The sequence below is a fragment of the Ranitomeya variabilis genome, chromosome 4, assembly GCF_051348905.1.
Source record: "Ranitomeya variabilis isolate aRanVar5 chromosome 4, aRanVar5.hap1, whole genome shotgun sequence".
In the NCBI taxonomy this organism is placed as follows: domain Eukaryota; kingdom Metazoa; phylum Chordata; class Amphibia; order Anura; family Dendrobatidae; genus Ranitomeya; species Ranitomeya variabilis.
Window position 1 is genome coordinate 199527074 of NC_135235.1, and position 11120 is coordinate 199538193.

Genomic DNA, 11120 nt, shown 5'->3' on the forward strand with positions numbered 1-11120 from the left:
CGTAGCGGTCTCGCGAGACCGCTATGTCATCATCTTGCGAGACCGCAACGCACTCTTGGGAGCGGAGTGCGCGAGGAGCATCGGTAAACGCTTCGCCTGGATCCAGGGGCCAATGAAAGGTGAGTATATAACTATTTTTTATTTTAATTCTTTTTTTTAACAGGGATATGATGCCCACATTGCTATATACTACGTGGGCTGTGCAATATACTACGTGGGCTGTGCAATATACTACGCGGGCTGTGCAATATCCTACGTGGGCTGTGCAGCATACTACGTGGGCTGTGCAATATACTACGTGGGTTGTGCAATATGCAATGTGGCTGTGCAATATACTACATGGGCTGTGCAATATACTACGTGGGCTGTGCAATATACTACATGGGCTGTGCAATATACAACGTGGCTGTGCAATATACAACGTGGCTGTGCAATATACTACATGCGCTGTGCAATATACTACATGGGTTGTGCAATATACAACGTGGCTGTGCAATATACTACGTGGCTGTGCTATATACTACATGGGCTGTGCTATATACTACATGGGCTGTGCAATATACTACGTGGGTTGTGCAATATACAACGTGGCTGTGCAATATACTACGTGGCTGTGCTATATACTACATGGGCTGTGCTATATACTACGTGGGTTGTGCAATATACTACATGGGCTGTGCAATATACTACATGGGCTGTGCAATATACTACGTAGGCTGTGCAATATACTACATGGGCTGTGCAATATACAACGTGGCTGTGCAATATACTATGTGGCTGTGCAATGTACTACATGTGCTGTGCTATATACTACGTGGCTGTTTTATACACTACGTGGGCTGTTATATACTACGTGGCCTGTGTTATACACTACGTGGGCTGTGTTATACACTATGTGGGCTGTGTTATACACTACGTGGGCTGTGTTATATACTGCGTGCGTGGACTGTGCAATATACTACGTGGCTGTGCAATATACTATGTGGTTGTGCAATATACTACGTGGCTGTGCAATGTACTACGTGGGCTGTGCTATATACTACGTGGGCTGTGTTATACACTACGTGGCCTGTTATACACCATGTGGCCTGTGTTATACACTACGTGGCCTGTGTTATACACTACATGGGCTGTGTTATACACTACGTGCGTGGGCTGTTATATACTACGTGAGCTGTGTTATATGCTATGTGAGCTGTTATAAACTACGTGGCTGTGTTATATGCTATGTGGGCTGTTATACACTCCGTGGGCTGGGCTATATACTACGTGGCTGTGCTATATACTCCGTGGGCTGTGCTATGTACTACGTGGCTGTGCTATTTACTACGTGGGCTGTTATATACTACGTGGCTGTTCTATATACTACGTGGCCGGCCGCGCTCAATCAGCGACAGGCGCAGTCCGGCCACGAATTGGTGCGGGATTTGAACCACACTTCGCTAATTGGTTGCGGCTGGCCGAATCCTGTGTATTCATTGCATTATTCTAAAATCTTCATAAATAAACTACATACATATTCTAGAATACCCGATGCGTTAGAATCGGGCTACCATCTAGGGCTACCATCTAGTAATAATAATAATTGGTCATTTTGCGTTCTTCACATTTTAAGTATTACTTTCTCAAAATCAACAGTAGCTACTGGTGTAACATCCCAAAGAAAGTTCATGCCCCTAATTAATCAGTAGCAGTCGTAGAAAGAAAATGGACTGTTGTAGCATGTGTTCACCTAATTACTGTTATTTTTTTCAACTCTAAAAGGTTGGACATATGCTGTAAACCTGAAAAAAAAATGCAGTTTCTAAACCCTTTTGATCAGCTTAGTTGGTTATCTTTAGCTTTTCCTTTGAGATAAGCCTACAACCTTTTTGCTGATTTTGAGCTAAAGGTACCGTCACACTAGGCGATATCGCCAGCGATCCGTGACGTTGCAGCGACCTGGATAGCGATATCGCTGTATTTGACACGCAGCAGCGATCTGGATCCCGCTGTGATGTCGCTGGTCGCTGCTAGAAGGTCTGCACATTATTTGGTCGCTAGGTCGCCGTGTATCGCCGTGTTTGACAGCAAAAGCAAGGATACCAGCGATATTTTACACTGGTAACCAGGGTAAACATCGGGTTACTAAGCGCAGGGCCGCGCTTAGTAACCCGATGTTTACCCTGGTTACCAGCGTAAAAGTTAAAAAAACAAACAGCACATACTCACCAGCGCGTCCCCCAGCCTCTGCTTCCTGACACTGACTGAGCGCCGGCCCTAAACTGAAAGTGAAAGCACAGCCGCTGTGCTGTTAGGGCCGGAGCTCAGTCAGTGTCAGGAAGCAGAGGCTGGGGGACGCGCTGGTGAGTATGTGCTGTTTGTTTTTTTTACTTTTACGCTGGTAACCAGGGTAAACATCGGGTTACTAAGCGCGGCCCTGCGCTTAGCAACCCGATGCTTACCCTGGTTACCCGGGGACCTCGGCATCGTTGGTCGCTGGAGAGCGGTCTGTGTGACAGCTCTCCAGCGACCAAACAGCGACGCTGCAGCGATCGGCATCGCTGTCGCTATCGCTGCAGCGTCGCTTAATGTGACGGTACCTTTAGAGTGGTTCCATGCTCTTGAGCTGCAGAGACCATCATTACGGAAGAAGGTCAAGAGTAGTTTAAAGCAATCGGCTAGTCTACACGTTATTATACATTGTTATTTTTAGAATAGGTTGTAATATTCTCATTAAAAAAGGACTATTATACTTGAAAGGCTTCATATCACTCAATCGTATAAATTAAAAACTATTGTATGTCACTGTTTGCTCCTGATTCCAGAAGGAACCTTCCACTGGTGGCAGAGACTCCTTAGCTTTTAGCTGCTGGTGGCAATGGCACTCTCTGGATGACCGGAGGCATATTTAAAGAATAACTTGTTTTCATTTTTATTTCAGAAATCAATAGTACTGGTGAAAATAAGTAGCTTTGTCATATATCTTATTAGAAAAATATGCTTCTTTCTCCTCCAGGATTGAACAATGGTTTGAGAGCTAGCTGTCTCTCCTGACTCTTCCATACACAAGAGCATTTCGTCAAGGGATCCTGTGTTCTCTATGAGAGACCTGCCGCCAGACATCTCTGATGATGGATTATCTCTACAGAACAAAAGGTTTGGCTGTCCGAAATCGGACGTGCAGACTTCATATCTCCCTCAACAATCATCTGTATAGGGTCCCATACACTTTAGGCTGTTGGTCAAACCTGTTGATATTGGCCGGTTTGATGGACGTTAGTCTAATGTGTTTGGGGGGTTTAAGCCTTGCTTCTGGATTCTGCATTGTGTGGAAAAACACTGGTCTTAAGAAATTCCCCTTGTCTCTCTTATTTAAAGTCATTGCCAGGTATTTGATGTTTGGCCACTTTTTTGGTCTGATTTTGCCCCATATCATCTGACTTATCTCATCCTGACTTTTCTTTGCGTTGGCCCCGACTTTGGCCGTTTCTAGTAGCATATTTATTACCATTCAGTGAAGACATACTGATAGGGAATCACAATAAGTCGACGCTACATAGGCAAGAATAAAAAATAAAATAAATACTGTTCTGTCGATCTCAAGATCCAGTTGGGAAATCCATCACCTCTCCGGTGGCAATCATAACAGTATTCAGTTCTTATTGAAATATTCCCATAGTAATCCACACCATAGGGCGGCACTTATTTTACTGTTTATTTTTATTTCCTTCTTCGAATTACAGCTAGACATTATACATGAAAGCCGAGCTAAACTTTGTCCAGAACTGATTCGCCAATGTTATTCTTCAAGGAATGAGCTGGAATAGTCATTAAGTGACTCGTTGAGAACACTGTCCGCACTGTGATGGCTTCCAACAAATGCATTTTGACCTGTGACTACTATTTTAGGGATTTCAAAGCTGCTCCAGACTTTTAAACCTCTTACTTGGAATTGTAGACATCCCTGGAATTACTAAGAGTTCAATATGCATGACAAGTTCACAAATATTTATATGGTTTTTAATGTATTTTTGCAAATATTTAGTCAACTTCCCTTTTTACTTGGTTTCAGGTGTGATTTTCATATTGCCCACACCTGTTACTTGCCATAGGTGAGTTTGAATGAGCGCTGTTTATCTACAATTTTGGAAATGTTTAACACCAAGCACCAACCCATTTCCTCAAGCTACGAATGGGTCATACTCCAAAATCAATATAAACATACTGACCGAATGGTTTTCAAATCAGTCAAGAAGTATATAGTAATTAAAACCAAAAAACCTTTATTCACATGTAACAATACACAAAATGTTAAAATAGTGCCTCACAATCAAATACAATTGTAGATGCCAAGAAAACAGCAAAATAAGTAAATATAGTCCCCACCTATTCCAGATTGATCACCCAACTGGACCTTTTCCAATCGTTCATACCACAGTCAATACCGCAGATTTGCTAATGTTTTCATTAGTGGTGATTACATAGAAGCCCTCTATAATGTGGACAGACCAAGTCCTCATCGATCAATTCATGGTCCATACAGGGGGAAATGTGGAGGACGAGCTAGACTTCCTTCATTCGGGCACACGGGAAGCAACTAAATATTGCACATATTCCTTATCATATCGTCACGTGTCCTATTTCTCCAGTCCCTGGCAGAGGACTCCCACCATCAGAGGAGCCAAAAATAGTATTCCCCGAGGTCACACTCATTGTGAAGTCCGCCGCACAAAGCAGGTAATGTATCTTATACACAATCATGTGAAATGTTATGGGCAAAACTGCCTGATACATATTACCTGAGTCACTGTTCCTCCACCTCGTGGTACGCTGCACCTTGACTACCCCGACGCGCGTTTCGCATCCGCTTCCTTCTGGGGGCGTGTCTGAGGTAAGGCATCTTGGAATATTTAAAAATCAGACTCACCAATCAGATTACTCGCACCGGGAACTCCCCGCTACATCATCATGGGTCACGCCGCATTCGCTAGCCAATCACAACTGAGGGGCCATCCCTACCTATCGCCAGGAAAAAGCCCTTCATTCATTCGTGCATTTTTGTTGACAGCAGGCCGTCCTTACTGCGACTCCGAGGGACACCTCCTACCTCTATCCCCCCTCTCTCTTCTTAGTAATATAACAACTTCCCTACATATAAAATCGGAGTCAGCGTGCCAGATATGGTGTGAGGCACCATCCTGATGCACCGACTCCGTGACACCCGAAGGTGCCAACCCAGACCTCCGAGGACAATAAACTACGGAGCATTGAAGGCAAGAGCCATACATGTACAAGCACATCATAAATAGGATGGATGGCAAACCCCACCCCCAAGACCACTATGCCAGAAACAGCCTAATAAAACAGGAATGTATCCGCCTTATAGCTGGTAATTTTCTTGGGGTTAATTTAGCCCTTATTGTAAATACGGTGAGGAGATCTGTCTATTTTCAGCATGTCACTCTGGATCACGCAGGAGGTGATGGAGCTGTCTGCACCCCGTCCTGCAGGTGTGGTTGCGGATACTCCTCGCTATTCCGTTGCGTGACCTGGGGTTACATGCTCCTCCCCTCCCTCCCCCTCCTTTTCCCCTCCTTTCTTTAGATCCTCACGCACAGCTATAAGGCGGATACATTCCTGTTTTATTAGGCTGTTTCTGGCATAGTGGTCTTGGGGGTGGGGTTTGCCATCCATCCTATTTATGATGTGCTTGTACATGTATGGCTTTTGCCTTCAATGCTCCGTAGTTTATTGTCCTCGGAGGTCTGGGTTGGCACCTTCGGGTGTCACGGAGTCGGTGCATCAGGATGGTGCCTCACACCATATCTGGCACGCTGACTCCGATTTTATATGTAGGGAAGTTGTTATATTACTAAGAAGAGAGAGGGGGGATAGAGGTAGGAGGTGTCCCTCGGAGTCGCAGTAAGGACGGCCTTCTGTCAACAAAAATGCACGAATGAATGAAGGGCTTTTTCCTGGCGATAGGTAGGGACGGCCCCTCAGTTGTGATTGGCTAGCGAATGCGGCGTGACCCATGATGATGTAGCGGGGAGTTCCCGGTGCGAGTAATCTGATTGGTGAGTCTGATTTTTAAATATTCCAAGATGCCTCACCTCAGACACGCCCCCAGGAGGAAGCGGATGCGAAACGCGCGTCGGGGTAGTCAAGGTGCAGCGTACCACGAGGTGGAGGAACAGTGACTCAGGTAATATGTATCGGGCAGTTTTGCCCATAACATTTCACATGATTGTGTATTAGATACATTACCTGCTTTGTGCGGCGGACTTCACAATGAGTGTGACCTCGGGGAATACTATTTTTGGCTCCTCTGATGGTGGGAGTCCTCTGCCAGGGACTGGAGAAATAGGACACGTGACGATATGATAGGGAATATTTGCAATATTTAGTTGCTTCCCGTGTGCCCGAATGAAGGAAGTCTAGCTCGTCCTCCACATTTCCCCCTGTATGGACCATGAATTGATCGATGAGGACTTGGTCTGTCCACATTATAGAGGGCTTCTATGTAATCACCGCTAATGAAAACATTAGCAAATCTGCGGTATTGACTGTGGTATGAACGATTGGAAAAGGTCCAGTTGGGTGATCAATCTGGAATAGGTGGGGACTATATTTACTTATTTTGCTGTTTTCTTGGCATCTACAATTGTATTTGATTGTGAGGCACTGTTTTAACATTTTGTGTATTGTTACATGTGAATAAAGGTTTTTTGGTTTTAATTACTATATACTTCTTGACTGATTTGAAAACCATTCGGTCAGTATGTTTATAATTTTGGAAATGTGCCAACAATTTTGTCTGGTTCATTTTTGGGGATTTTGTGTCAAATAATGGCCAATTTGCCTTTTTTCTCAGTTTTTTTTTTTGTGTTGTTCCAATACACACAAAGGAAATAAACGTGTATTATAAAACATGTGCAATTGCAATAATTTTGTGGGAGAAAAACTTCATTTTCTGGAAAACTTTCAAGGATGCCAACACTTTTGGCCATGAGTGTATGTAATGATGTGTAAGTGAATTAAAATAAATACTTCTTCATTTTTCAGGATGGCTCCAGTCCCACATCAGTCTCCTCTTCTTTGCTGGCTGACATAGGGATCGTTGTGTGGGACGATGCTACTTTCTTCAATATAAACCTATGGATCCAGAGAACAGCACTCCATAGACTTACATGGGAAAAGTGACTTCCAGTGTACACATAAACCCCGTATTGAGCCTATTAGTCTCTTTGCAGGTCAGATTGGCCAGAAGAGGACCGGACCAATGCTGGAAACCAGGGAAGGCAGCTATTTATAAGTAATTTAAAGCACTTATACATCATTACATAGGTAATGAGGGCAGATTAGGAAATACAAACTATGATGGGAAGACTTCTTTACATTTCTGCAACATTTTGTATATATCCATATAGAGTCCATAATGCACCCAACCCAAGACCCTCCTGCCAGCTGCTCTTGAAAAAAACCTCATGTCATTTATACTTAAAGGGAATCTGTCACCAGTTTTGTGCCACCTAATCTGAGAGCAGAATAATGTAGGGACAGAGACCCTGATTTCAGTGATGTAACATTTCCTGGACTGCTTGCTGTGATAAAATCACAGTGATAAAATCACTGTTTTATCAGCAGGAAATTATCACTAGAGGATTAGTAAACCTGCTGCCATGTAGTCCTCTATGGTCATGGCTCTGTATAACCCCGCCCACGCCATGATTGGCAGATTATGTACAGTGGACATAGAAAACTTCCAATCAGTGGTGTAGGCGGGGTTATACATAGCTCAGCATTCAAGAGAAGTGCTAGATTTGCAGCAGAGAAAATTGTTTTTAATCAAAACTACAACAATCAGTCCAGTAAGTGACACAATGCTGAAATTATGATCTCTGCTCTTACATTTTGCTGCTCTCATATTCGCTAGGAAAAAACTTGGTGATTGATTCCCTTTAAAGAAGTTTTCCCACTAGATACCTTTATAATATATCTACAGAATAGATGACAAATGTATTACTGCAGGCGATCAAACCACTGATCCTGAGACCAGGGGTCCTAAAGCCCCCTGTATGATAGGAGTCGATGCACGATCATCACATCACCCATCTCTGTGGGACTGACGCAATGGCTTTCTCCATCAGTCACATAGACTTGAATGGAGTTGTGGTCTCGGAGTTCTCATCAGCTCCATTCACACAAGGACTTTGTGTCTCACGGGTCCCAGTGTTCAGATTCCCAGAAATCATATTGGTAGGTCATGAAAGTAGATAGTAGCAAATGCCCAGCTAAGTTCTTTAAACTAATTTTTGGACTACAAAGTATTTTGTACACTTATCCAAATATCTATAAGACTTTAATCATGAAAAATTCTGGATAGTTTCCAGATTATTATATTACTTATATATAGAGTCCATGAACAGATGACCTTAGAATATAAACATCTAAGCGTTCACACCCTAATACTATGGAATGTCATCCAGCACATTATCTCTATAGAGCTATAGAACTTCCCCTATGAGAACTACATTACACATGCTCATCATAAAACCCCGGCAATATTCACATCAAAGAGAAATTTACTTTGGGCTTTGTACTTTATGAGTAAGTAATGATGAGGTGCGTGGGTTTGTAGCTCCAAAGACCTTTACTAACAATTATATATGACATAAGGAGAAATTGTGGCCTCATTGGGAAGTGGTGGGCTTTCATTCAACATACAGAAGACATGAATATTTCTTTACAAGTAATGTATGCTGTCACGTGGGGCCGCTCATTTACAGTCATGAATAGGTGGCTCCACCCCTATGGGAGGTGGAGCCACATATTCATGACTCTAATCGGCGGCCCCACGTGACCGCATACAGTAGAAGGCAGGAAGGCAGGACAGGAAGCCGCGACAGCCAACGAGGGAAGCGGGTGAGTATTTTCAGAACAGCGGGGGGGCGCACAGGGGGTGGGGGGGCGGCGGATAGATAGATCTTTCTTTTAAACACTATTATTCATATCTTCTATGCAGCAAACGCTGCTGCAGGGAAGATATGAATCACGGCTTCAGCACCATGTGGGGGGAACAGCGCTTACTGTAGCGCTGTCTCCTGCATGCCACACGGAGACTGTCCGTGTGAGGTACGTGTTTTACACGGACCCATTGACTTTAATGGGTCCGTGTAATATGTGCGCTCCCACGAACACTGACATGTCTCCGTGTTTGGCACGGAGACACGGTCCGCAAAAAATCAATGACATCTGCACAGATGCATTGATTTTAATGGGTCTACGTGTGTCAGTGTCTCCGGTACGTGAGGAAACTGTCACCTCACGTACCGGAGCCACTGACGTGTGAAACCGGCCTAATATGTATGCATGAAGTCAGCTGGGTCTGCATGTGTCTTCTATGAAGAGAAAGGAGTGAGTCGATGCCAGACATCTCTGGTAATGGGTTATCTCAAGGAAGAGCAAAGGATCTGATCCTTCTGTCCCCCCAAGATCATTTGTTGGAAGGACCTCATACACTTTAGATAGATGGATGTTCTATAGCATTACAATTTATATATATATCCAAAAAGAGGAGATAAAGGAACTAATACTATTTTCTGAGTTAGTACAAACAAGCATAAAAGTTCTTAAGAGTTGGTGCAGATCGATTTGCAGGAACTGGTCCATTGGCCAAGTCGGTAATCTATGACCGCTGGAAGGAAGTCCTGAGAACCTCATCTTACCATAATTACTTGATGCGCCATCGTCATTGCGGCGTGGCACTATCATGATAGAAGAAGAGCTGCAGATGTCATCAGGTAAGAGGCAGTTCTCAGAACTCCCCTCCAGTGGCCATAGATTACCAACGTGGCTGAAGGCCCGAGTTCTGTGACTCAACATGCACCAACAGGGTTGGAAATGACCACTAATATCACCCATCATAGAAGAGAGACCGACCCTTTACATTGTGCATTTTTAGCCCCCTTCCCTCCATCTGGATTTATGCTTGGTGCACTTATTCATGTTTTTATCGTGTGTCCATGGACAATGCAAACTAGCTAGGAGAACACTATTCAAATATAAAACATAACCTTTAATGGTACCACTTCTAAAAATTCATATGGACAATACAATACAGAGATGATAAAGTGCAAAAAATAGTGCTCATGTGTCCAGTGCTCAATAAAAAGATGGTTTGATCTCACCAAATATGTTGTTTCCTTTGCAGGAGCATCCGTATGTATTAAGGGGGAGGGGAGAAACAGTAACTGTACCACCCAGTCGTGCTCCTGTATTGCTCCTGCACTGACAAGGGCAGTTCCCAAGTCAGGCTAGTACGTTGTACCCACCATAACCCAATGTATTTCCCTACGCGTTTCCTCTCCCATAGGGGAGATTCATCAGGGGAACAAAACTGAAAGAGGTGTGGGATGTTTTTCTTTGTGGAGGGGAACCCCTACATTGGAAGGGAGTTCCTATGTCCGTTACACCTGGTTGCAGGTACGGACTATGGCATAGTCATATTTCAGACTGTTTCTTGCATTGTCCTTTCTGAGATAAGCCACCGGGAGACGTGTCAGTTTGAGGCTTTCTCATAGAGAAGACAGGAGTGGTCGGCCGAATGAACGAGCACTCCTGTGTATGGGAGAGTCAGCTGAGAGGGCTGTCAGCCAAACAATCTTTCAATCGACAACCGTCTGTCTATGGTCGTCCTTACGAATGTTTTGTCAAAAATCTCGTTGAAGGTTTCCAGACAGGTCCACACTATGATTGTCTAAATGGGATCTCTATTTCTAGGAGGCGAACATTTTTTTTCCACCAATCATTGCCTAATGTTCCATGACTTTGCTGAATATCCTTCCATAATTCTTGTAGGGAAAAATGGGAAAGATGTGACAGCACATTGCAGGTCAAATAGAACATAAAGCCAAGATGGCAACACAAGAGTCAGTTATATTTACAAGCTATTGTTGGTGCAGTTGACCTCTATCAAAATGACTGTTCCTTCTGTGGTCATAGAATGAACTCAAATTCCTGTTTAATGGAGCATTTTAGCCTTATCCCCCAATGGACAGGCCAGGAATGCATGATCCACATTGGAATCTGGTTAGGGCATCAGGGTTAGCAAATCTCATGCACTATCGATCCCATTG

The 11120-nt window shown here is 43.8% G+C and overlaps 1 long non-coding RNA gene across 1 annotated transcript; it reads left to right on the forward strand.

Moving 5' to 3' along the window:
- Positions 1–3059: 3059 nt before the first annotated feature.
- On the forward strand, positions 3060–7515 carry LOC143768590 (uncharacterized). Its single transcript, XR_013213958.1, has 3 exons — positions 3060–3138; positions 4055–4094; positions 7048–7515. It is a non-coding gene; the product is annotated as an uncharacterized LOC143768590 (long non-coding RNA).
- Positions 7516–11120: the final 3605 nt, after the last annotated feature.